General features: G+C 43.4%; 1 long non-coding RNA gene across 1 annotated transcript; it reads right to left on the bottom strand.

Annotated features, from left to right (window-relative positions):
* Positions 1 to 2,135: 2,135 nt before the first annotated feature.
* On the bottom strand, positions 2,136 to 25,924 carry LOC122474877. Its single transcript, XR_006295033.1, has 6 exons — positions 25,395 to 25,924; positions 15,826 to 16,062; positions 15,265 to 15,530; positions 12,358 to 12,554; positions 5,766 to 5,942; positions 2,136 to 2,451 (listed from the first exon to the last, which is right to left on the bottom strand). It is a non-coding gene; the product is annotated as an uncharacterized LOC122474877 (long non-coding RNA).
* Positions 25,925 to 26,456: the final 532 nt, after the last annotated feature.

Below are 26,456 nucleotides of genomic sequence, written 5' to 3'. Positions count from 1 at the left end.
CCAAATGGAAGAGGTGCATTGGGCAAGGTACAGCGGGACAGTGGTGAGAGGTGGGGGATCCAGAATTTCTATAGCTTCTGAGTGCCCACCCTCCCAGCAAATCAATGTCTTCACCAACCTCAGAGCACCTCTAGCCTTGTAGTTTCGGAGGCTATGAGGCTCCGAATTGGAAACTCTAGTTTCGGATTTCCTAAATCACAGGCCACTGGGGATTGAATTAAACCTCCAGCCCCTCTCTTCTGCCTGGGGTTGGAGGCCAGGCTGACAGCTGGAGCTCTCTCACTGGTGGGCTCCCCCTCTGATGCTATCTAAGGACCCGTATTTGGTCACCTCTTTAGCACACAAAAGACACTTAGCACTCAGGAAATTCCAAGGATTTTAGTATAGTGCTGCCAAAGGAACACAATTCCAAGGATTTTAGGAGCCCTGTGCCGAGGATGGGGACAAAGACCAAATATATTTTTGTCATGCCACATCGCCACAACCTACCATATTGTCTGGTGCATAACAGTTACATTTGCTAAGGAATGACGTAGTTTCAGCAAGCCACTCTGGAGTTCTTTTCCCTTCTTTCATTCCTTCCTCCTTCCCTCCCTCCCATCCATCCTCCCTCCCCCCTCCCTTCCTTCCATCCATGCTTCCTCCCTCTCTCTCTCCCTTCCCTCCTTCCTTCCAAGAGAGTAGTGAAATTTTTAAGCCAAAACTATACATGCTTTAAGATTTTCCATGTTAGTTGGGTATTCTAAAAAGACAAACCCTGATGGGCTTCTACAACCTTAGGGCATTTCATGCCTCTGAGGTCTCCAGCCCTGGAAAACTCAAAGGAGAAACAACCACAAAGACTCCGTAGAGAAGGAACCAAACCTGCTGATTTACAGTCTGTTCCCGTCTCCTGATTTCATACCTTCTTTTCACTTTCACAAACGACAGTGCTGCTGCCCTAAAGGGATGCGGGAAGGTAGGGTTGGACATTTGCTGGGGCTGCTGGAAGGTTTCTTGCTTATGTCATATGTTGTGCAACATGCCATCAAAAGGACTTCATATTCTGGATAGGTTCCCAGTGAAAGGAGTCCCACCTTATGCTTTCAAAATCCCAAGTGATCAGCGTTTTACTTATCGTAGGGAAAACTGGATTTCTGCCAAAGGAAAATCTGAACTCCAGGATGAGGAAAACATGGACTGGAGTAGGGCTATTTTATATGCATCGGGGCATCTGGGTGGCTCTGTCAGTTAGGCATCCAACTCTTGATTTCGGTTCAGGTCATGATCTCACAGTTCCTGAGGTTGAGGCCCACGTAGGGCTCCTTGCTGACAGTGTGGAGCCTGCTTGGAATTCTCTCTCTGCCCACCCCCCCCCGCAAAATAACTAAGTAAGTAAGTAAATAAATAAATAAATGCATTCCCAGAGAAAACAAAAGTGAAAAATGCACAAAGGTTCCTTCAGAGCTAATATGCTTTGAAAATTGGAGTGAAATTTCAGTTGTTTTTTTTTGAGAGAGAGAGAGAGAGAGAGAGAGAGAGAGAGGTGTGTGTGTGTGTGTGTGTGTGTGAGAGAGAGAGAGAGAGAGAGAGAGAGAGAGAGAGAGAGAGAATCTGAAGCAGGCTCCATGCTCAGCACTGAGCCCAACACAGGGCTCGATCCTATGACCCTGGGATCATGACCTGAGCCAAAATCAAGAGTCAGTTGCTCAACCAACTGAACCACCCAGGAGCCCCTTAAATTCCCTTTTAAAAGAGGGTTAGGATAGGGTGTTGAAGCCTTCCATCCGTCATCAGAGCTGGCTCTCAATCTGATGGCGTGTTAGGCTTCTCTATAGTTAATAATAGCCTTCTAATCTTAACAAAAATGAGCTGAAGTCTAGGACCAAACTCTGAACTCTCAATGTAAACAGATGTGCAAGGGGTATTTTCTTTTTTTTTTTTTTCAACGTTTATTTATTTTTGGGACAGAGAGAGACAGAGCATGAACGGGGGTGGGGCAGAGAGAGAGGGAGACACAGAATCGGAAACAGGCTCCAGGCTCGGAGCCATCAGCCCAGAGCCTGACGCGGGGCTCGAACTCACGGACAGTGAGATCGTGACCTGGCTGAAGTTGGACGCTTAACCGACTGCGCCACCCAGGCGCCCCACAAGGGGTATTTTTCGAGAACATGGTTAGCCCCATTCACACACCCAGGGCCCAACTTCCTGTGGAAGTGTTCCCTTCAAACCTGAGCAAAAAATACAAATGGGGCTCCTGAATTTCCTTACCTGAGTGTCCTCTCTGGCCCCTGCATCCTCTGGGCACATGACAGCAGCATACTGTATCATCACTTCCAGCACTGATAACAAAATGCATCCAGGACCAGATGGTGATACTCAGCTTGCACAGGTTTGCTGGAGACAGATACCTGATACTGGAAGGAAATGTCCCAGGCAGTTGTTCCAAAGCCAGTGGATCATCCTAAAGGTCTTAGAGGGGAGAGGTAGCCAGGAACAACCAGTGAGTCTTTGAAAGAAGGACAGTGAGAGAGAACAGGCTCACCCAAAGGGCACAGAATCCTATCTAGAAGTGGAGCCCAGAGATCTTTTTTTAAGCCACACCCCCCCACCACACAAGGGAAAAGAGGCAAATTAATTATTTATCTTTAAAAATATTTTCTTATTGCTTATTTATTTTTGAGAGAGAGAGAGAGACAGAGCACGAACAGGGGAAGGTCAGAGAGAGGGAGACACAGAATCCTAAGCAGGCTCCAGGCTCCGAGCGGTCCGCACAGAGCCCGACGCGGGGCTCGAACTCACAGACTGTGAGATCGTGACCTGAGTCGAAGTCGGACGCTTAACCGACTGAGCCACCCAGGTGCCCCAATTATTTATCTGTAATATCTCTAAAGAATACTCATCTATATTGGGTACAGTGGACTTACACGGGGAACATTGTGAAAATATACGTGTGCAAGACCTTCCCTCTCCAACCACCCGCCCCACCATTCTGGCAAACCCTACGTGGGGGCAACCTATGCATTTTGTAGGGGCTCCCAGGACTTTCTGATCCTCCCTCCTCCCTGACTTACCCCCAGTTAAGATCCACTGAGCGTTAGTTTGCTATTACACTCAATTACTAGAAAGAAATATATTTGGGTCACATATCTTAATTCCCTGCTGACATACCTTAATGGAATTAATATTTAACAATACACACTTGGCTTAGATCAGAAATGCCTTACAGAGGTTATCTACTTGAATTTTACATCGTTACGCCTTCTGGAAAATCAGTTTCAATCATCTGATACATTACCCAGCATCCATTACAGAAACCCTTCCCCAAATTGCCTGTCTGACAAAAGATGGTCCCTCCCAGCAGAACATGTCTGTCTTTCTAACAGACAATGACGAGATCATGCAAAGCATTTGCCCTGGTGCCTTAGCTGCTAGAAAACAAGACTTTTTTTTTTTTTTTTTTAGCAGTAACTGTATACACTGACAAGGATCCTTAGAAATGGCTTATAAGGCAGGGCTGTTCAGAACTTTCTATGGTAACAGAAATGTTCTTTGTCCACATTGTCCAGTTCAGTAGCCAGTAGGGACATGTGGCTACTGAGTGCTTTTAATATGACTGGTGTGGTTGCAGAATGAATTTTCAATTTTAAGTAGCCACATGTGGCTAGTGGCAATATTGAACAGCATCATTGCAGGGCCACTTTTAAAATTTAAACTTGGGGCGCCTAGGTGGCTCAGTGAGTTAAGCGTCCAACTTCAGCTCAGGTCGTGATCTTGACGTTTTTGAGTTCGAGCCCTGGGTAGGGCTCTGTGCTGACAGCTCAGAGCCTGGAGACTGCTTCGGATTCTGTGTCTCCCTCTCTCTGCCCCTCCCACGTTCTCTTTTTCTCTCTCTCAAAAATAAACAAACATGAAAAAAATTTAAACTTATAGTTAATACTTACACATGGTAAGACAAAAGAAAAGTATTATAGTAGTTTCAACTTCGGAGCCAATGTTAGGTTTACATTTTAAGAGTGTCACTGACTTTCAGTAATATTACAATTGACCCTTGAACAGCAGAGTTACAGGGGCAGAATTTCCACACACTCCAAAATCCTTCAGCAACTTCTGACTCTCCCAAAACTTTACTAGTCAACAGAAGCCTTATACAGATAACATATACAGTTGATGAACACATATTTTATGTTATCTATGTTATAGATAGATAAAGTAGCTTTATAGATCTATCGATTGATCAATAAATAAAATAAGCTAAAGAGAAGAAAATGCTCCTAAGACAGTCATAAGAGAAAATACATTCACAGCACTGTCCTGTGTTTACTGACAACATCCACGTATAAGTGGCCCCGTGCTGTTCAAAGGTGAGCTGTATTTGAATAGCCTTCTGCACATTGGGGGCTGACTGGAAACCTGGCTGCTTGCAGCAAAAAGGAGAAGGGCTCAGGTCATCTGTGGAACAGCGAGACTTAACTGGACGTGCCCTCTGTCCCGTGCTGTCACAGTTAAAATGCTGGGACCTGACGACAGAACTGATGACCATCCTCTGAAACGAGGCCACCAAGCCCCGCCTGGATGGCATGGCCCATACCCTTTCTTCACCCCTCAGCTACGGACCCTCCCCTGTTCCAAGCCCACTGGGGATAAGGGAAGGCAGGGGGTGGCTTTAAGGCTTGCTTTGTTAATTTGCACCTGCAGAGTGCTCTTAAGGAAGAGCCCATTGGGTTTGCAGAGTGTCTCAGTCTTGGCACTAGTAACATTGTGGTTCTATACTGTTGGAGGGTGTCCTGTGCATTGGAAGATATTTAGCAGCATCACTGCTCTCCACTCATTACATGCCAGTAGCATTCCCCACCCATCTCAGTAGGGCCAACCAAATATTTCTCTGGACACTGTCACATATCCCCTAGGGAGCAAATTATCCCCAGTTGGGAACCTCTTAGACAGTAAGTTCTTGGACTACTTAATAGGCCACTTAATAAAGGAAACCAATCCTAGATTTTTGTTTCATTTTTTTTTAATCTCTAGTGTCCAGGGGCACCCAGGTGGCTCAGTCGGTTAAGCGTCTGACTTCAGCTCAGGTCATGATCTTGCAGTCTGTGAGTTCGAGCCCCACATTGAGCTCTGTGCTGACAGCTCAGAGCCTGGAGCCTGCTTCGAATTCCATGTCTCCCTCTCTCTCTGCCCCTCCCCTGCTTATGTTCTGTCTCTCTCTCTCTCTCAAAAATAAACATTAAAAAAATTTAAATCTATAGTTACTGTTACTCAATACACACTGAAGCATCATTTAGAGGAAAGAATAGAAGGTCACTATCAGTTTTTTTAGGGGCACCTGGGTGGCTGAGTCCGTTGAGCATCTGACGCTTGATTTCAGTTCAGGTCATGATCTTACAGTTCATGAGTTTGAGTCCCACATTGAGCTCTGTGCTGGTAGTGTGGAGCCTGCTTGGGATATTTTCTCTCTCTCTCTCTTTCTGCCCCTCCCCTGCTTGTGTGCTATTTCTCTCAGAAATAAAAAATTTTTTAAAGGCCACTATTATTTTTTTTTTTAACTTTTTACAAGTCTCCCTCAGTGCCTAGCATAGTGTAAGAATCAATAATTATTTTCCGGTTGGTTAATATTTCTACAGGTTTTTAAAAAAAGAAGAAATGTCTACTAACGACTATTTCTGAGGAAGAAAAACGATGGGGAAAATAAATCTTTTTATCCCTTTATGTATATGAAGCAATTTCCTGGCCTGTTGCGGTTTTAAGCAAACAGTGCAAGTCTGAAAATACAGTCTCACCACTTTTGATTAGCACCATGATTGTGGGTGAGGACAGGATGCCTCTCAAGCTCCGTCTCTTCCAACAGAGGTTGGTCTAGGTGCTGGGTCAGGAGGATCCCTTCCTTACCGACTGGGGGAGCCAATCATCTCCAGCACCAGATGAGAACCTCCCAAGAACCTTTGCTGCCAGGTTCCCTGCAAAGAAAACCAGACAGGTGGCTTCAGTTCACAGTCCCTGAGCCCTTAAGCCGCACTCCCCAGCAAGTGACTCTTTTATCGTACAGGTCACAACCAAACTCTGGAGAATAAGCCTGCTATCTCATGAAAGCCAAACCCACGGCACCTAAAACTTCGGGGACAGCTTCCCACCATGTACACACAGTGCAGCCCAGCAGAAGGAAATGGAAGGCATTCCCACCGTGCCCACGTTTAAATGGACAATCCGTTTGGTACAGTCTGCCCTTCACCACTTTCCTAAACTGTTTACGGTACTTAAAGCTTCTTGGACAAGATTTTTTATTTAAGGAAAAGTATCCCTTTCCAAGTTCCAGAACCCTGGCTGTCTGCTTAAAGATCTGCTCTATTCAAACAACCAGAATCATTAAGGCATACTGCTATTTACCAAGCACAAGGTCAGAGCATTTATTACAATTAGACAAGAGAAGGGAAATTCCATCCCTTCCTTTAGAGTACTTTGCTGGAGACATACTGGAATCACCTGGGCAGCTCTTTAAAGTCTTGAGGGTTGGGCCACACACCAGATGAAATCGGAATCTCAGGGTAGTACAAGGCATTAGCCAATTCTTTTCAATAAACGTTTGATTTTAGAACAGCTTTAGGGTTATGGAAAAAATTGCAAAGAGACTACAGACATTTGCCATATACCTTCTAGCCATTTCCCCCTATTATTAACATTTTATAGGAGTCTGGTACATGTGTTACCATTGCTGAGCTAATACTGATACATTTTTATTAACTGAAGTCCGTACTTTTTTCACATTTCTGTAGTTTTTCCCTAGTTTGCTTTCTGTATCCCAGGATTCCATCTAGGATGCCACATTACATGTAGTTGTCATATTTCCTGAGGTTCTTCTGGGCTGCAAGAGTTTCACAGACTTGCCTTGTTTTTAATGACCCTGATAGTTTTAAGTACTGGCCAGATATTTTGCAGAATGTCCCTCAGTGGGGATTGGTCTGATGTTTTTCTCATGATCAGACTGGGGTTATGTGCTTTTGAGAAGAACACCGGTGAGATGAAACCATTCTCGTCGCACCAGATCAAGGGCACATATGTTGACCTGCCTTGTCACTAGCAACGTTGACCCTAATCTTTTGGCTGAGCCAGTGTTTGTCAGGCTTCTCCAGGACAAAGTTAGTCTTTTGTCCCTTTTTTCTTACTGTACTCTTCTGAAGGAAGTCACCATGTGCAACCCACACGTCAGGGTTATATTCCAGCTCCTTGAGGGCTTAGGATTTACAAGAAATTTTTAGAGTTCTTTGAAATAGGAAATTTGTCTATGTTCTTCCATTTATTTATATTATAGAGGTTCATTTATTTTCTACTTTGGATTTCAATCCAATACTACTTTAATTATTTTGCTGCTCCAGTGTTCCAGCTTTGGCCATCGGGAGTTCTTTCATTGGCCCTATATCCCTTTGTGGTAGTGGTGGTGTTTTTCTGAGCACTTTCTTACTTTTGGGCACTACATGATGCTCTGTGTTCATCTTATTTATTTCCTACCCTAGTCCTAGAATCAGCCATTTATCTAAGTCCTGGTTCCTTTTGTTGAAGAATGGTATTAGAAGCCAAGATCTGTATGCTGGGTGTGCTCACTGCTACAGAGATGTCATCGTTCCTAAACTCTTTCCATTGACAAAATGAGGAAATTATGCGTGTGTATAATAACCGATGCATATATACTTACCTGTAAGTACTTCTGTATGGAACTGTCTTCCTCCACATTAAGCTAAAATGAGTCCATATTGATGTCTCCAACTCTAATCCAATTATCACATGGATGTTTCCACTCTTCCTCTTGCTTTTCTGTAATTTCCTACTCCACACTGAGAAACTTGGCTCCCATCATTGTCTGTTTACTTCACTGATGAATTTCAGTAGGTAGTGGTATCAGAATTGTTAACCTGGACCCTCATGGGAAGCAAGTTGAGCAACTACAGTACAGACTTATGGACAGTTCCTTCTGCCTTTAGTATTACAGACTCCACTCATTTCCAAGGTTACTTAGGTCAGCACCTCTTCTCCTCTGTATCTTCAGTGAGGCTGTTCAATGTATTTGTAATACATTGTTCCGTCACAATTCTGCACTTCACCCCGGGATCCTGATCTACTAAATAACTTTTTAAAATTTGCATAAAATTTCCTCTTTGTCCTATAAAGTCCTATGGGTTTTGACAAATGCATAGTATCATATATCCACCATTATAGCTATCATACAGAATAGTCCCACTGTCTTAAATAGTTTTCTGTGCTTCACTTATTCAACCCTTTCCTCTTCCCCTAAAAAATCCTCTGGAAACCACTGATCTTTCTATCATTTCTATAGTTTTGCCTCTTCCAGAATGTCATAGAATTTGAATCATATAATATGGAGCCTTTTCACTGGCTTCCTTCACTTAGCAAGTTGCATTTAAGATTCATTCATGTCTTTTTTTGTGTTGTGATAGTTCATTGCTTTTATTATTTTAATAATATTCCATTGTATAGATGTACCCATTCACCTACTGAGGGACCTCTTGGTTGCTTCTAGCTTGGGAAATTATAAATACAGTGGCTATAAACATTCCCATGCATGTTTTTTTGTATGGATATAAATTTTCTTTTTTTTTTTACACTTATTTTTGAGAGAGAGAGAGAGAGTACGAGCAGGGGAGGGGCAGAGAGAGGAGACAGAATCTGAAGCAGGCTCCAGGCTTTGAGCTGTCAGCACAGAACCTGACGCAGGGCTCGAACTCATGGACCACGGGATCATGACCTGAGCCGAAGTCGGACGCTAAACTGACTAAGCCACTGAGGCATCCCCAGGTATAAATTTTCAAAATGGTAACTTAAGTTTCAAATCAGTAAATAGTGGTAATTCAATCACTAAATGATAAAGACTACACCTATCTCTGTAAGAAAGTGCCAAACTATCTCCCAAAGCGTCTATACTATCTTGCACTCCCACCAGCAGTGAATGAGACTTCTTTCTTGTTCCACATCCTTATCAGCAATTGATGCCAGGTTTTAAATTTCAGGCATTATATGTGTAGTGTTATCTCATTATTGTTGTAATTTGTAATCCGCTAATGACAAACGATGTTGAGTATTTTCTCACATGATCATTTTCCATCTGTTTCTCTTCTTTGGTGAAGCATCTGTTCGGCTCTTTTGACCGTTTAAAAATTTGATTGTTTTCTTCCTGTCATGTTTTAAGGGTCATTTGAATAGTTTGGATAGAGGACCTTTATGAGGTATGTGTTTGGAAATATTTCCTCCCAGTCTGTGGCGTGTCCTTAGCTTTTCTTTTACAGTGCATTCACAGTTTTTAATTTTAATGAAGTCTACTTTCTCAATTCTTCTTTAACAAATCATGCTTTGCATCATATACTTACAAATTCATCATCAAACTCAAGGTCACATAGCCTTTCTCCTGCGTTTTATTCTAACAGTTTGAAAGTTCTGTATATTACATTTAGATCTATGATCCATTTTGAGTTTATTTTTATAAAAGTGTAACATCTGGGACAAGGTTCACTTTTTTAAATTTTATGTTACATGGACGTCCAGTTTTTCTAGGGCCATTTGTTGAAAAGTTCATCTTTAATCCATTCCATCGTCTTTCCTCCTTTGTCAAAGTCACTTGATTCTATTTGTGTGGGTCTATTTTGTGGTTTTCTATTCTGTTCCACTGATATATGTGTCTCTTGTTTCACCAATGAACACAGTCTTGATTACTGAAAGTTTACCCTAAGTCTTGACATTGGGTAGTATGAGTCTTCCAGTTTTGCTCTTTTTCAGTATTGTGTTGGGCATTGCTATTTTTTTTAAGCTTTCCAAATGAGTCCAATGTATAGCCAATGTAAGAATCACTGCTTTGGAGGCAGCTGGGAATAGAAGGAAGAATATGGATCTTAGGGGCGCCTGGGTGGCTCAGTTAAGCATCCAACTTCAGGTCATGATCTCGTGGTTCATGAGTTCAAGCCCCATGTCGGCCTCTGTGCTGACAGCTCACAGCCTGGAGCCTGCTTTGGATTCTGTGTTTCCCTTGCTCTCTGCCCCTCCCTCACTTGTTCCCTCTCTCTCTCAAAAATAAATAAATATTTTTTAAAAATTAAAAAAACAAACAAACAAAAGAACATGGATCTTCAAGTCAAGCAGCCCTTTGTTTAAATTCTTGGTGTTCAGGCAAGCCATCTGAAATGTTGGAGCTTCAGTTTCCTTTTCAGGAAATGGGGGATTACAATGCTTACTGGCAAGGTTTTTTGTTTGTTTTTATAAAAGCAATACCTTGGACAACCCCAGCATAGGGATGAACAAGCAGCAATTCACTGGTCAAGATGATTTCCCTTTTCTTCACTTCCAATGCCTTCTTGACTGTTTTCTTAGTGTGCTCTTAGACCATCACATTCCAAATATTAGGAAGGACTAGCATAGTTTATTATTATGAAATATCTCCCAATAGATATGTAACCATATAAGATGGGTTATAATCCAGTGTTGCTTCCCCCGGAAACTGGCAGCCTGAAGAAATAAGCCTGTTTGACAATCTTTTTTAGAAGGAAGTGATTCATGTTGAGCCCATGGGGAATTAATACTGGTCTATTTTTTAACGATTTGTTGAAGGGATAGGAATTTACTGCCTGCATGGAAACAATAATGAGAATAAGTAGCAAATGGCACAAACGATTAAAAAGAGAGAGAGGGTGAGGAAAGTGCCCTTTTTAAAAAATAAACAGGAAAATGACCAGGAAGGACATTTTGAAGCAACAATGGGATCTCTTTATGACTATACACCTTTGTACTTTTAATAATTGGGGCCATTGTTACAGAACACATTCCCCTAAGTGAGATTATTGGGTAAAAAATACAGTTTCAGATATTCGTATAAACGTCTTATTTTCCAAAAAACTCTTCCTTTATTCTACAGAGTAAAAAATACTGTATGTAAGCAAGAAATCAAGCAAACAAACAAAAAATAAAAGTCAGGAAGGGTGATAAGAAGGAAACATAAAAGAACTCATTTACCATCTACATCTATGCTCCAAGCATGCTAAGAATTATACACGTTTAAACAAATTAATCCTCATGGCAAATTTAATACCATTCTCACTGCATAGATAAGAACCGACGTCTTAGAAAAGCTACTCCATGTGCCACAAAGCATACAGTTCACATGTCAGAGACAGGAAGCCATCCAAGTATACCTGAAAACCAGGCACTCTGGCCCCATCTCAAAAACCATTATGCCATGATGCTCAAATTCTTTAATTTCTGAAAAGGAGAAAGAGTGTGAAAACATTTTTAACTTCCAAAAAAGATGCCCAAAATTACTAGATGTTTTATGAGCGGAATCCTAATTTGGACTAATTTTCTAATATAGCTATCCGAAGAAGTCTGGTAACTGGGCTCAAACGAAAGGATTCTTTCATTTCTTGCAGGACACAGACAGGCACATTTTTACAATGGCCTCCCCAAGACAGTAACCCTCCTCTGGCACCTCCCCAAGAGTCATTAGAGAATCCCGGAGCCCCCGGTACCTCCTCTCAAAAGATCTGCCAGCCCAGCAGAAGCAGTACTAATGAGACTCTGCCACCGTGTAGCAGATGCTGGTGATTCACAGGAAAGAGGGGCCATGTCTGGCTGTGACTCTCCTTCCTGCTGCAAACATTAAGCCGAACCAAATAAAACTGACGACAAAACTCAAAGAGAAAATGTCAGGGGTCAGAAGTGGCCACAGAAACCACCGTGGAACCCAATTAAAAGCTGGTATTTTCCGGCTTTGCTTGTGACAGGTGTTTTTGCCTGCCTGCATCCCTCCTTCCTTTCCCTGGGGTGATGAGACATACACCAGCAGAGTGGAAAACAGTGCCCCAAGAAAGGAACTGTTCTAGAATTCACAGTAGCAGGTGCACAGCAATTTAGGAGTAATTAAGATATTCTAAGAGAAAACAACCCTCTGTCATGTAAACTAGAAGGAGGTGGGGACATGGTAACTTCAGTTTCAGACACTTTATTTGTAAGGGAGACATATGGCTGTCGCCTTGCACCCATGCGGGGAATCCCAAGCAGTGTCTAAAGATCACTCGTGTGGGGTCTGGTCCTCCACGTTCCAAGTCCAGAAACTACATTTTGTCTACTTATTCAGAGACTCAGGGGCTGCCACGCTCCCTGGCTTAGAAGATCCCAAAACACAAACCAGAATGTCAAGGTGTGCTGGGTGTTTTTCATTTCTAATATTGTTGTTTGGATTCTTTCATTTATAATAGACACATTTTTCTGTTAGTTATTGGGCTATTATCAGGGAGCCGTCCTGTGTCGGTTAGCGGTTGCTGTGGAGGAAGGATGCCCAAACTCAGAGGCTGAAAACCATCAGAATTTGGTTTTGCTCACATATCTAGGGTAGCAGGGAAGCTCAGCTGATCTCTCCCGGGCTCGCTCAGGGTCTCATGCTCACCTGGTGCTTGGGCCACAGGCTGGCCGATGTAACATGCATCTAGCACAGTCTGGCGATCGGCCAGGACGGTGTGAGTAAATGAGTTTTGTTTCTCATCACTGAGCAAGTTGGCCTGGCCGTGTTTCCATGGTGGCTGTGCAATGCAATATTCAGCGAAATGTTAAGAGAGAGAGAGAGAGGGAGAAAGTACTTAAGGCCTCTTGAGAATCTAGGCTCAGAAGAGGCACATCACAGGGCACCGGGTTGGCTCAGCTGGTTGTGTCCAGCTCTTGGTTCCCTGGGTCTGGCTCTGTATTGACAGCATGGTGTCTTCTTGGGGTTCTCTCTCTCTACTCACGTGAGCACACGCGCTCTTTTTCTCAAAATAAATAAATAAACTTAAAAACAGCTGGCACATCATGACTTCCACCACATTCTATCAGCCAAATCAAGTCACAAGCCAGCCGATATTTGAGGGGTTAAGAAGTCTCTACCCATTGACAAGCTGAGTTGCCGGGTCACATACAAGCAATAATTACAGCTATTGTGGCATTAATCTTCCATGCCTCCCTCTGTCGGGCTCTTAAAAATTGAATTCATAAGCAGAGGTCACTTGATGAAAACAAACTGAAGGGCACCTGGGTGGCTCAGTCGGTTAAGCGCCCAACTTCAGCTCAGGTCATGACCTTGCGGTTCTTGAATTCGAGTCCCCATCGGGCTCTCTGCTGTCAGCACAGAGCCCACATCAGATCATCTGTCCCCCTCTCACTGCCCCTCCCCTGCTTGCTCACGCTCCCTCTCTCTCAAAAAAATAAAATAAGCATTAACAAAAATCAAATATAATTGGATACGACTTAGGGGTTATTTCAACTAGGCTTCCAAACACTCTGATGAACTATACTTGCTCCAAACCCAGAAGGTACCCAACACTAGATTGCCTCTTTCCCTCTCCTACCCACACCACCCCCCACCACCCCATACCACCTCCTACACACCCTAAATGTCCATTTGGAGCTGTTCTCTCACAGTGCATTCTTTCTATAGATGCCTGCCACCAAACCCTTCCATTATGCATTGCCTTTTGCCGGTTTCACTCTTATGGTGGCATCTGTTTCCACGTAGTAGATTTACATCTGGCAGCCTCTGCGGTAACTACTATGTCTGGTTTTTAGTTCATAAAAATTTAATTGCTGCTGAAGCTGTTTCAGGAAGAGATAGAGGAAGACGCTGTCTCTTCCTCTCCTGCCCCCTACTCAGGAGCAGAAAGGCAAGGGCACTTGCAAAATCTGGGAGGAGAGAGAACCCTTTTGTCTTCCGTCAGCTATCGCTGTAATAACCAGAAATTTATGGCTCTGTGGTTATTATCCAAGTGGGGGAGCCCAAACATCTGTGGGCCACACAGGTTTACTGCATTCACGGGAACATTTTCTGAAGTATCCTGGAAATGAAACCTAGTTCTTTTGCAGAAATTCAAGGAGCCCGAACTCTGTTAGAGTAAATTAGCACTGAGATATTCAACATGGCTTCAAAATGCGTCTTTCTGTGGAGATGAAGTTTCTAGGTCGCTATTCCATTACACAATGCCCTCCTTATGAGAGCCCAAGGGAGAAATTTCTCTCTGCTCTCAGAATGGGAAACAGCTGGGCTGTTTAATACTTGGAGTGATTTTGTGGTGGCTGTTATTACAGATATTATGGATCATGTATGTGACGGCCGTCTCTTTTTTGGGCAGTTTAACATCAAAGCAGAGACTCAACTCTAGAAACTCTATAGGACCTTTTGGTAGGAATATTAGATATTAACCTCACACTTAACTTTGCTTTATCTTTCCTAGCTCTGTAGACTCTCTGTTTTGCCTTCCTCACTCAATTATTTTTGTTTATTTTGTCCTATTTAAGATACTTATTAAGCAGACTTAAATACTTTTTAGAGCCTAAGAGAAATAAGCAAACAAATAAATGCCAGTTTCTCAAGAAAGCTGTAACCTTTCTGAATACTTAAAAGAATTCTTCAATTTTATTTATCTTGACGGAACTCTTGTCTTTTCGATTTCAGGTACTGTGGTCCGAGTTTATCGTACTTCTCAATGGTTCGTTATCATTTTTTAATCTAAGAAGAACCCTCTCAATTTCTTCCTTCCTTCCTTCCTTTTCTTCCCCTGACATTCTTCATGTGCCCCTGGGCAACCATTTCAATACTGCAACCCCTTTTGTTACTTTGTGTTCTTATAAAACATATGGTTTAAAAAAATTTTTTAAGTAAAAAATAAATGAAAAAAATAAAAAATAAAAATAAAAAAAACATATGGTTTTACATGCATGAGTCTTAATGGCATGCAACCATTGTTGCTTTTCTTGTTATAAACCTGTTTCCTTTTTCATTCAGTACATCTCGTGTGTACTTGTCTCTAAAGAGCATGAACCCAGGACACTCTGCCATCCACTCCCCAAATTGCCTCCAACACCCACCCCCAAAAGTGTGTCTTGAGGGCAATCCTCGTACCCAGAGTGAACACATTTGAGGGTGACAAGGGTGCTATGAGTAATTTCACCAGGACAGCAGGTGCACCCTGTGATCATCCTAGGGGAGCTGAAATGCCTCGTCACCTTATTCAGACAGGACCCTTAGGAACTCTGTGAGAATCCCTTCTTGATATGTACCAACAGTGGATTTGCTGGGTCAGGAGGTACTCATAGACCTCATCTGCTCTTACCACCAGAGTCCCACGCAGGATTTCTACACCAGTTTACATTCCCATCAGCAGTGCGTGAGGGCCCCCATGCTCCCGTATCCCCGCCAACACTGGGCTTATCCCGGTTTTGCCAATCTGGCACATGTAAACAGATACCTCATTGTCAACTTACATCTTTCTGGCAACTAATGCGTTTGAGCATCTCTTCATATTCTTGTTAGCTTTTTGTACTTTTTCCTTTCTGTGAATTTTGATCTTGTATCTTGGCTCCTTTTCCATTGGGGTCTCTGTCTTACTGATTTGCAGAAGATGATGAGTTTTCCAAAATGAGCACACATTTCTTTGTCTTCTTAAACTGTATGACCAGCATGATTATTCTTTCTTGCAGAACCAGGGTCACATGATGTTGAGCATATGTAATGCTGGGGTTATTAGACACTATGAAACAGAGTTAAACAGGTACCAACAGATTACAATGGACCGAATGGTGCCCCACCCCCAACATTTCATATATCTAAGTCCTAAGCCCTGACGTGACTGTACTGGGAAATGCGGCCTTTAAGAAGATAATTAATGTTAAGTGAGGTCCTAAGTGTGGGGCCCAAATTCACCAAGGCTTGTGTCCTCGTAACAAGAGACAGGTAGTAGGTGGCATGTACATAGAAAAATTTACTTTAGGTGGACTTCCAAGTCAGATACTGGGAAAACTATTCAACTCACTTAAACTGCTTACCTCTTTGGGCAATCGGAAGCATCAGAACTTGCTGTTTGATGCATGGAATGGCTTATAAAAATCAACCTGTTGCATTTCTAGGAAACTGTTCAGGATATGGACTGTTTTCAGCAATCAGGTATTTCTTCCTCTGAAAATATCAGGAATTCCTCTTTCTCGATTTTCTTTCTTCCTTTCTTTTCTTTCTTTTTAACTCATTTTCCAAAGTGATGTCCTCCTCTGATATCACCAACTTCCCTAGAGGAAAATACATGCGGCTCAGACACCTGTGTTGTTCTTAAAACTGTTTTGTTTCTGCTATGTACAATGTCTAAAGATACTGGAGGGTCTATGATTTTCCCAACTGGGAAGATTTTGTCCTAGGTCCTATGGAATGGTTTCAGGGACCCTGCTAATGATTCTACTGCTTAATTGCATATTATCTGCAACATACCTAATCCGAACACTGTGATCAGTTCCCACAAATGTGCAGGCAACTAGCTGCAAGCTGCCACCATCAACTCCACTAGAAATTATTTACAATACCTGATGGAACACCATGTGGCTGCATTCTACAGACCTGGGCTTATCCCACTGGACTATTCCCCATGAGACTTCACCACTCCAAGGTACCAAAACTTCTACAGAACTCCTTTGAAGTCCTAATGCATGTTCTGTGTTCCATAGAAGTGAACAGAACATGGGCGCCCGGGTGGCTCAGTCGGTTAAGCGTCCAACTTCAGCTCAGGTCATGATCTCATGGTTCGTGAGTTCGAGACCCACATTGGGCTCTGTGCTGACAGCTCAGAGCCTGGAGCCTGCTTTGGATTCTGCGTCTCCCTCTGTCTCTGCCCCTCCCCAACCAGTGCTCTGTCTCTAATAATACACATATACATATATATATGTAATACATATATATATAAATACATACATATATTTCATATACATATACATATATATATGTATGTGTTTAAAAAAAGTTAACAGAACTTGGCCCAACTTTTACTAAATGGTCCCCTCCTCCATGACCACCTTCATCATTCCCACTCTTCATTGGAGAGCTGACTTCTGGTCCTTTGGTGGGGGCAGAGAGGGTACACTCCCTGTATCTTCAGATACCCAAAGGACTGTTTATCTTTTCCCCATCATAGTATTGCTTTTTCCTTTTCATTTCTCTTTGCCAATGTATTTCTTTTTTACTATTACAATATTTGCTGCTTACAACCACCCTCCTTTCCCTGTCTGCCACTCCCATTTGTATATTTTTACTTTCTCTTCTCTTTTCTATCTCCTTCTCCTATTGCTTCTTTCATGCTCCCTGGCTTTGGCTGAGCAGAGCTTCCATTCATTCTCAGTTTGGCCCTATGGGGCATGTCTCCTTCTGTCCCTAAAATTGCCTGGAGAAGCTGTGTGCACACACACACATCTGCACACGTACGTGCGTTTTCCTGGAGCGAGGACTGTGGCAGACCCTATGGATTATCTACGCCCCCAACGATTCCCAATTCCCTATGCCCTTGACTTCCAGTGCCACACAGGCCGAGAGGCTGATAATTTTCAGTTTGCTACCTCTCCTTGGTTTGCTCAACAAGAAGGAAAATACCCTTTGTTGAATAAAAAGCAAAGACTCACTAGGAGAACACCCTGTGCTCTTCATTCTTTCCTATGATTCTTGCCTGGAATGTAGATTATAAAGCATGGTCATAAGCAGCCAGCTGGCAAACATGAGGCTGTGAGCCTGAGAATGAAGGCCTGTACATGAGGCACAAGAGCAGAAAGTTGGAAAGAGCTTTAAGTCTCTGATGGTAAACTTGAGCCACCATCCCAGCTCTGGACAGTCCACCTCCAGACATATTCTTACATGTTTTGAAATACACACACATCCTTTTAAAAAGAAGAGGTAAAAATATCAAGAGAAATTCTAAAATTTTCTTCCTGTTCCCAGATCGATTGCTTTGTAGATGCCCTAGAGGCAAGCATCCTATTTTGAAGACCTCTGTTGAATAACCAGGGCATTGCTATTAACAGAGATCAGCAAAAGTTAAACCAGCAATGATGTAGAAGTGGGGGCAGCGTGGGTGGGTGGGGGGGACACCTGAATGAGTATAGTCTAAGATAGGGTGGTAGTGTTATAGGTCATTTGTGTTTCATATGTAAATGGCTGGAAGGATGTACGTAGCTGATGGTGACAGCTTTCAACTATTTTGTGTTTGTAGCTCTCTACATCAGCCATGTATTAATTTGCATGAAGAAAAACAAAGGAAAGGAAATGTTATTTTAAATATCCCAGTAGTTCAGGGCACCTGGGTGGCTCAGTCAGTTGAGCGACCGACTCTTGGTTTTGGTTCTGGTTATGATCTCACGGTTTGTGAGATGGAGCCACACATCAGGCTCTGTACTGACGGTGTGGAGCCTGCTGGGGATTCTCTCTCTCCCTCCCCCCTGTCTTCCCCCTCCCCTGCTTGGTGCACTCTTTCTCTCAAAATAAACAAACTTTTAAAATAAATAAATAAATATCCCAATGGTTCAATACAGGTCCCTCCCTCCCAAAATTTCCTTTTTCCTTCCAGGTGGCCCTATCATGGTGTGGAGTGTCTACCAATCCTGCAGAGATATTCTCCAAGGCCACCCCTTGCTGGTAAGGACAGCCAGGCAGGTGTGGTGGGGAGGACTAGAGAGGAGGGCTCACTGCAGGTGGCCACCAGCCTGCTCTGGGGGGCGGGGGGTGGAATGAAAAAAAGGAACACCCAGCGGAGCATCACCCTTGCTGGCGAGACCACCCTGCCCTGTATCAGTGGGGTTTTCCCACATTTCATTCTACTTATCACAGACTTGTCCCAATTCCTAGTCTGTCACAGGATGATGGGCGCTTAGCCCTGGAGCACCATCTAGCATGCTCCTGTCTTTCCAGAGACTTAAAGAGCAAGTGCTGAAAGTTAAGGGTATGTCCAAGGTCCAAGAAGTCACATCGGCAGCAGAGTGGGGATCAGAACCCATTTGGTGGCTAACCAGCACCATCACTACCACCCTGCCTTGGGGAATCCTTCTTACAGGCTGGGCATTGCCCTGGGTGCCATCTACATCATCTCTTAACCTTCTAAAAGCCCTACGAGGTTGATGTTGTCTTCTCCATTTTACAGTTTAAGAAACTAAGGCTCAGACAGATCACGTGGATTTCCAAGGCTAGAACAAAGCAGAACCAGGAGTGGAACCCAGTTCTTTCTAGCCCTTTCTACCACTTCAGCTGACTCAAAACAGTGTTTGTGTGATCTCTTACACATGTGCCTACAAAGCAGTTTCCCAGAATTCCTCTAGAGGGGTCTTTAGCTATTGGGGTCTCAGGAAATCCATCTCAGGGCCACCTCCCTCTCCCCTTCGGTGCAAAGAATGCTTCCTGAATGAGCCTCTTCGCTCGGCAGCTGGTGATGCTTGATTTGATTAACACCCGGGGACCCATCACCAGACGTAAAGATGATGTCTAATTAATTGCTTACATTAAAGAGCTGGCATTTCCTGCATTCGGTTCACACTTCCAGCTTCAATCATGTTTTCGTTTCAGCAATAATATTTACATGATTAGCAAATAGTCGATTCATACTCCAGTGTGGACCTAAGCTGTGTGTGGGACTTCCCTAAGCAGATGTCCTTGACAGGTGTAAAGAAATAGGCTTTTTATTCACAGCAAGAGCCACAAGCAAGCTCTTCTGCTTGTTTTTAAATAAAAAATCATGCTTGGATCAACAAATATTCATTGAGCACTGACCTATTCTGTGTCAGTCATCCCATTTCCAAGGCCCCGCAGGGGCCAAAAAGAAGCACACTCACTAAGAAGTCACATTACACTTAACTGTGTTTTCTTTCTTCTTGTTCCAAGATCTAGTTGCATAAACTAGGGAAAGCCACTCTGCATCAGACATCTGAAGCTTCAACAGGCGTTTGCTGGCCTCTCCTGAGATCTTATCATGCAAGAAGCAGGGGAGTTTGAGATGTGAAATGACTCCCAGGATGTGAACGGGGATCAAACTGAAAAGAAATGATGCGTCACCAGGCTATCCTATGCAGTATCTTTAATCACAACATGGAAATGACACAGAAAAGCAAGATTCTATCTTCAGACAGCAGGAGATTAGAAGGGCTAAGGCAGCATTTTGGACGACAAAGTTCTTGACAAGGGGTCGAATTCTAACATCACGAAAGTGAGTAGGAACAGATGCCCCAGAACCACCAAAAGCAGTACCACCCAGAGAAGATGTGGCTTCATGGAAGAGGCTTGACTGCAATCAGCTACAAGCTCAACAAAGGCAAGGGCGTGATGTGTGCCCCGAATCACTAATACGTCCATCTGACTGCATTTTATGAAGTATCTACACTTAGGATTGGGTGAGCCCTGCTCTAATTTTCCCTGGCCCTCCCACAATTATGCAGTGTATTCAACCTAAGGAGGTTGACCATACATCATATTGTTCTAATCAGGACACTGATTTAGAACGAAAGGGATTGCAGGTGTAAATTAAGCCTGGAAAATAGGCATCAGTGAAGAATCCTGGACAAACTGGGGCCCATGTTACCTAGTGGTAGCTAACTGACTTCCAACAGAAGAGGCTTTCTGAGAGCCTATCTGGCTGTACCCATCAGTTTCTGGTTTACACGCCTATTTGCTTTTTGAAAAATTCCATGAAGATAGCAATACGTCCAGTGAAACCCAGCTTCTTTTCTTTGAAAGTGCTATTATTGTGTAAATATATGGTGGCGGCTCTCTTTTGAGAGAAAACTTATTTTATTCAAGTTTGCTACACAAGGATCTGTGTTTCCCTCGGCCCCCTCTGTAGTTATATGTTTTATATATGCTTTTTCAGGGGACTATTTAGAGGAGAATTCTATCCAGTATTCTCCTTCATACAAACCAACACAAACACCCTATTACACTGAATGTAAGAAGACACCAATGGTTATAAGATGTATCACTATTATCTGCCATTAAGGAAAAGAAAAAAAAACTCCTCCAATTCAACTATACTCCAAACTCCTTCACATCCAGCTCTCCTGGATCACCTTTCAACTCGCAATTGGCATGTAGCTCCCATTTCCCACATGATATGTATGTCTGTGTCATCAAGAGCATCATGAATGCAGCATTTCTATAAAAAAAAAACTTTCCACTATTTTCTCCAGAATTTTCTTCCAAACAAGTAACACTTGATCTGAAGGTTTGACGTTGTTACTTTTTTTTTATCTAACCAGCAAATGACAACAGTAGGTTTTCACACAACAACCAGGATTTTATTCTTTCTTCAGATAGTACTTAAATTGTTTGCTGACTGAAATTCTGAGGGACACTGTCCCATTCTGCCACCATGGAGAACAAGCAAATCTGTTCTGCATGGACAATGGCAACTATATCCCAAATGGCACTGGGCTAACAGATGCCTGGGATTTTACAATGTGAAGTCTGGATGTTATGGAATAAAATGCAGTAACTCAGTCTGCCTGTGCCCTTCTGTCCCGGGTTATACCGTTTCCCTGATCATCCCCAGTCTGCTTTCCCAGCTGGCTGTGATAACCTCTCTTCTTCTCTATGCTAGCTAAGATTGTCCTCAAGAGCTCTCCTGAGTTTATGCCCAACCTTTACACCCAAACTTTTCACTCTGGAACTCTTCCTAATCTTTTCATTTCAGCTAGCTTTCTGTTTTATGCCCATCAACTGATGCAAGACAAAGCAAAAATGGAAAGGTCAACCAAGATTTTCCATCTCAAAAAAAGACCTGCTTCATCTTTTTTTTTTTAACGCTTATTTATATTTGATAGAGAGAGAGAGGCAGAGCTTAAGTCAGGGAGGGGAAGAGGGAAAGGGAGATGCAAAATTCGAAACAGCTCCAGGCTCTGAGCTGTCAGCACAGAGCCCAACGGACTCGAGAACCCACGGACAATGAGATCAAGACCTGAGCCAAAGTCGGATGCTCAACCGACTGAGCCCCCCAGGCACCCTGCCTCATCTCTGTTTTTATGAAGAAAAGCCACAGCTTGAGAGTAGGGAGGTAGTTCTTAGTTCTGGCTGTGAAGTCAAATAATTTGTAACAATTTTTTAAGAGTAGATTCCAGTGGGATATCCCAAGACCCACTGACTCAGACTCGAAGGGTTGGGAGCAGAATTGGGGGAAAGAAGGCACTTGTATTTAAAAAGAGTTCCACAGATTGATGTGATATGTCATGTAGGTTGTGAACCATTAGGAGGAGGAGAACATTAGGCAACTTTTCAGTTTATGCAGGGACAAGTCTACTGACATCCACCAACACAAATGTGCAGTCAAGAAGACCCAACTCTAAGTGTGCAGGAGAAAACAATTTCTATGGATGGACCCCAATTCTATTCAAAGCATAATATTCACAGCATCCTGTACTCAACATGATTAAACCAAGGGATAGGAAGGATATTGCAAATGACTCGGCATGGGATGGACACGTCACAGTAAGGCAGGAAATAAAGGATGAGATTTTCTTTTTCCAACCTTCCAACAACCCCAAATGCTGCCTGGTCTGAGGCCATAAGGAAGGTGACCTCATCCTCCATTCTCAGGCCACAACTTTATAGGCCCATTTTAGGAAAAAACAACCTGAGCATAATTCTGGTTCTCTGATGGGGAGACAGTCTGTAGCCTTAGAGTGGAAAGTTGTACTGATAAGGGCCTCTCCCCAGAAAATATGCAAATCTCTGCACTAAAGGACTCAGGAAGAGGTGTTTATGGCTGTGGGAGACACTCTCCCCTTACCTCCATTTTTAGCAAATGTTCTTCTGAATTCTAGGTAAGGTATTACCCCTTCTCATCTCGGGTAAGTAAATACCCAGTGATTCCACTCTTAGATCTGTGGTTTCTACACTGTGCCAAGGAATGCACAATGCAGTTTCCACACCAAAGCCCAGACCACCCTTGACCTCTTAGATCCGGGGACCTCTTGCTTATAACCAAGAAAGAGTCTGAGACTCTGTCTCCTGTGAATTTCAGCCCAAAGCAGGGGCTGAAAGCAAGAACACAAGAGGCACACATCATTGCAAATCAGTGCTAATGGTTGACATAAATATTTACACTGTACTTACTCTCTTGCTACTACATGACACACACATTGTGTGGCAGGCCCTTTATCCACATTATTCGTTTTATCCTCACCATAACCCATGAAGTAGGCTGCATGGTCCACCCCAGTGACAGAAACAGACCCAACTTAAGCCACACCCCCAGGGTCATGCAACAAACAAGGGCTGAATTTAGGAATTAATCCCAGATCTGATCCCCAAGTCGAAGGTCTCTCAAACACTGGTTGCGTTGGAAAGGCAGTGAGGGAGAAGTAATATGGACTGATGGATGGGTAGATGGATAAATGTATCATAAACACGCAAAGACACATTTAATAATAGAGTCTATTATACAAGCTAGGTGGTTGTTACATGGGTATTCAGTGAGTGATTCTTGCTGTTTTGGATGTCTGAAAAAGTTTGGAATAAAGCTTTGGAGTGAGAAAGCAAAGCAGGGAGGGAATCAAAGCCATGCCAATTAAACATTCTTTCAAGGATGTGTCTCATGCTTCTCTAATTATGTGTTTTGGAATTTTAAATTTAGTTTCACAAATATGTATTGAAGCTCTATTATGTACCAGGCCTCAAAATACCTGGCAGCTTAAAATGCTACACGAACGGCAGGTGACGTGAGGACACAAGACGGAACCCTCCTGGGTTCACACTCAGCAGCTGACACTGACCCAGTCTGCCACCCGAGGCCAACTTCGATAAAGGGCCATAATCAACGTGTAAAGTGCCAAAGGAACACAAGGATGGAAAGGTGGCTGGGAACAAATAACATCTGAATTGGACCTTGGGAGAACACGTAAGAAGTCAAAAGATCTGAACAGTGTTTACTCAAAACACTTCTGTCCCCAAACATATGGGTGTTTTTTCCCTCCACACCAACCAATTCTCTGAAACCACCTGGATGTCCCACAATACAGTTCACTTCTTTTTTTTTAAAGTTCATTTACTTATTTTGAGGGGGGCGGGCAGAGAATCCCAAGCAGGCTCCATGCTGTTAGCATAGAGCATGACACAGGACTCCATCCCACGAACCGTGAGGTCATGACCTTAAAATCAAGAGTCAACACTTAACCGACTGAGTCACCCAGGCGCCCCCGAATTCATTTCTGACACTGTGTGGACTTATCCAGAGCCCACAGGTTAAGGGCTCAATCTCACAAGACTGCCCTCACTTCAGAGGCCGACGGAAGGTTGTGGGGTCTTTGTTACCACGCCAGTGGCACTTGTGAGCACTGGGGATTCTTTCTAACTCCTACACGCTGGGCTGGCGCATTTGATTCCCACAGGTTCCTTGGACGCCACTTTGCCATTTCTGTTCTGGGAGTTGGCAGTCTCCTTGAGCCCTACAGGAAAGGGAAGGCGACCCAAAGCCTCTGGGGTTTCTGTACCTACTGCTTTCCTCCCCGCACAAAGCCTCTTTCCAGAGGAAGGAGGGGCTCCCAACTTCCAGGAGCTTTCTCTGTCGCTCCTCTTCCCCACCATTTTCTTTCCTTCCCCCTCACCTCCCTACCAACAACTAGGAGCTCCCGCCTCACCTGCATCGAGATGTCTCCCCACCTCCCTGCCTGCACACCTGCAAACCTTCACGTTCTACCAGAGGCCAGCTTTGCTCCAACTCATCTCAACTACTAAGTGCCCTTAGGGTCTTAGCTTTTGAAAATCATAAGACTACCCCCCCCCCATTCTTTGGTAAAACTCTGTTTTTCCCCATACAGTAAATGATGCCTATATAGGACCTGCGGGTGCAGTGGGGGAGGGGAGGAGGCAGAAGCAACAGCAACTGCCAGAGAGGGAGCATCAGTGAAGATCTTAAAAATGTCATTCCATCAGTGTTCTTACCGCTGCCTTTAAATTTGGCTCATCCCTTGAGCAAAGAAGGAAAGGCTCACTCCACACCCTCCTTCCTGCTCTTGTGTCTCAGGAGAATTTCACTTCCACGTGACCTGCTCTAGACTAGAGGTTGAATCCCAAGGTGACTTGAATTCCTAAAGAAGCTGAGCCTCACACCTTGAGAGCTGCCTCGGTCTTAGTTACTGCTGACTCTCCAGAGGTTTTCTCAAGAAATGCAGAAGAAGCCCAAAGCTGCTAATCACCGAAGCATAAAACAGTTTAGAAATATAATGATTTATTTATGCTCAGTGTATGGCTGGTGTGCCCGTGTGTTCTTTAGACAATTATAACACAAGATCCTTAATGTGGGGCCATGTACTTCCCGAGTTTCCTGTACCAGTAATCACCAAGGGGATTCACTATTTCCCATACTGCTACCTGTCCACGTGTGGCTTGTCTCTTGCCCATTTGCAGAAATTTCTCCTTTGATCCCTGTGGCATGCCTTTGACTAGATCCTTTCTTTGGTTTTAGTTCTCTCTCTGGTTCATGTGACAGTCTTGTGTGTCAACCATGAGGTCCAAAGGAGAAATAACTTGTCAGTTAAAAAAAAAAAAAAGCCAAAAATGCAGATGTTTGAAGAAAATATTAACTGGATTATTTTCTCCAACAACTACTCACCCCAAATGAGGACTCTATATTAAAAGGGCTCCTGGTTTAGGGGCGCCTGGGTGGCTCAGTCGATTGAACGTCCAACTTCGGCTCAGGTCATGATCTCCCTGTTTGTGGGTTGGAGCCCCACGTTGGGCTCTGTGCTGACAGCTCAGAGCCTGGAGTCTGCTTCGGATTCTCTGTCTCCCTCTCTCTCTCTCTGCTCCTCCATTGCTTATGCTCTGTCTCTGTCTCAAAAATAAAAATAAAAACATTAACATATAATAATAAAAAAATAAAAAGCCTCCTGGTTTGAAGTCGATAAATACCCATAAGGCCTATCTCCTATTATACCCATATATGTAGGAGCCAGAGATATCTCTCCCCGTTTAGCAGAAAGAAACTTTCCTGATCACAAATTAAAACTCTCCCTTTTGGCTGTACATTTATCAGCAGACTTACTCACAATGGTCTCATTAATGATGACTGGGAACAATAAATCATTTCTTTCTACTACAAGGCTGCTCAAATTAGTTCAAAATGGCAGACCTCCTGTTGAAATGAACCTTCCCTGGGTCAATGATGTTTCTTGGAAAAAAGTATAAGAGGAAGGTTTGCAGTGGGGTGGGACCTACATTTCTAGGATTTAAAGGGGAATATTTAGCAGCATGTGGCTTCATCATCTTACATATTTTTTTAATGTTTATTTATTTTTGAGAGACAGAGACAGAGCATGAGTCAGGGAGAGGCAGAGAGAGAGGGAGACACAGAATCTGAAGCAGGTTCCAGGCTCTGAGCTGTCAGCACAGAGCCCAATGCAGGACTCGAACTCACAAACTGCGAGATCATGACCTGAGCCAGAGTCAGACGCTGAACAAACTGACCCAGGAACCCCTATATATGTTCTTTTTGAAAATTTTTTAAAATGTTCATTTATTTTTGAGACAGAGCAAGTGGGGGAGGGGTAGAGAGAGAGGGAGATAGAGAATCCAAAGCAGGCTCCATATGGTCAGCACAGAGCCTGATGTGGGGCTTGAACTCACAAACCGTGAAATAATGACCTGAGTTGAAATTAAGAGTTGGATGCTTAAC

Source organism: Prionailurus bengalensis, chromosome D4 (assembly GCF_016509475.1).
Source record: "Prionailurus bengalensis isolate Pbe53 chromosome D4, Fcat_Pben_1.1_paternal_pri, whole genome shotgun sequence".
Classification (NCBI taxonomy): Eukaryota; Metazoa; Chordata; class Mammalia; order Carnivora; family Felidae; genus Prionailurus; species Prionailurus bengalensis.
This window is presented reverse-complemented; position numbering and strand designations above follow the sequence as displayed.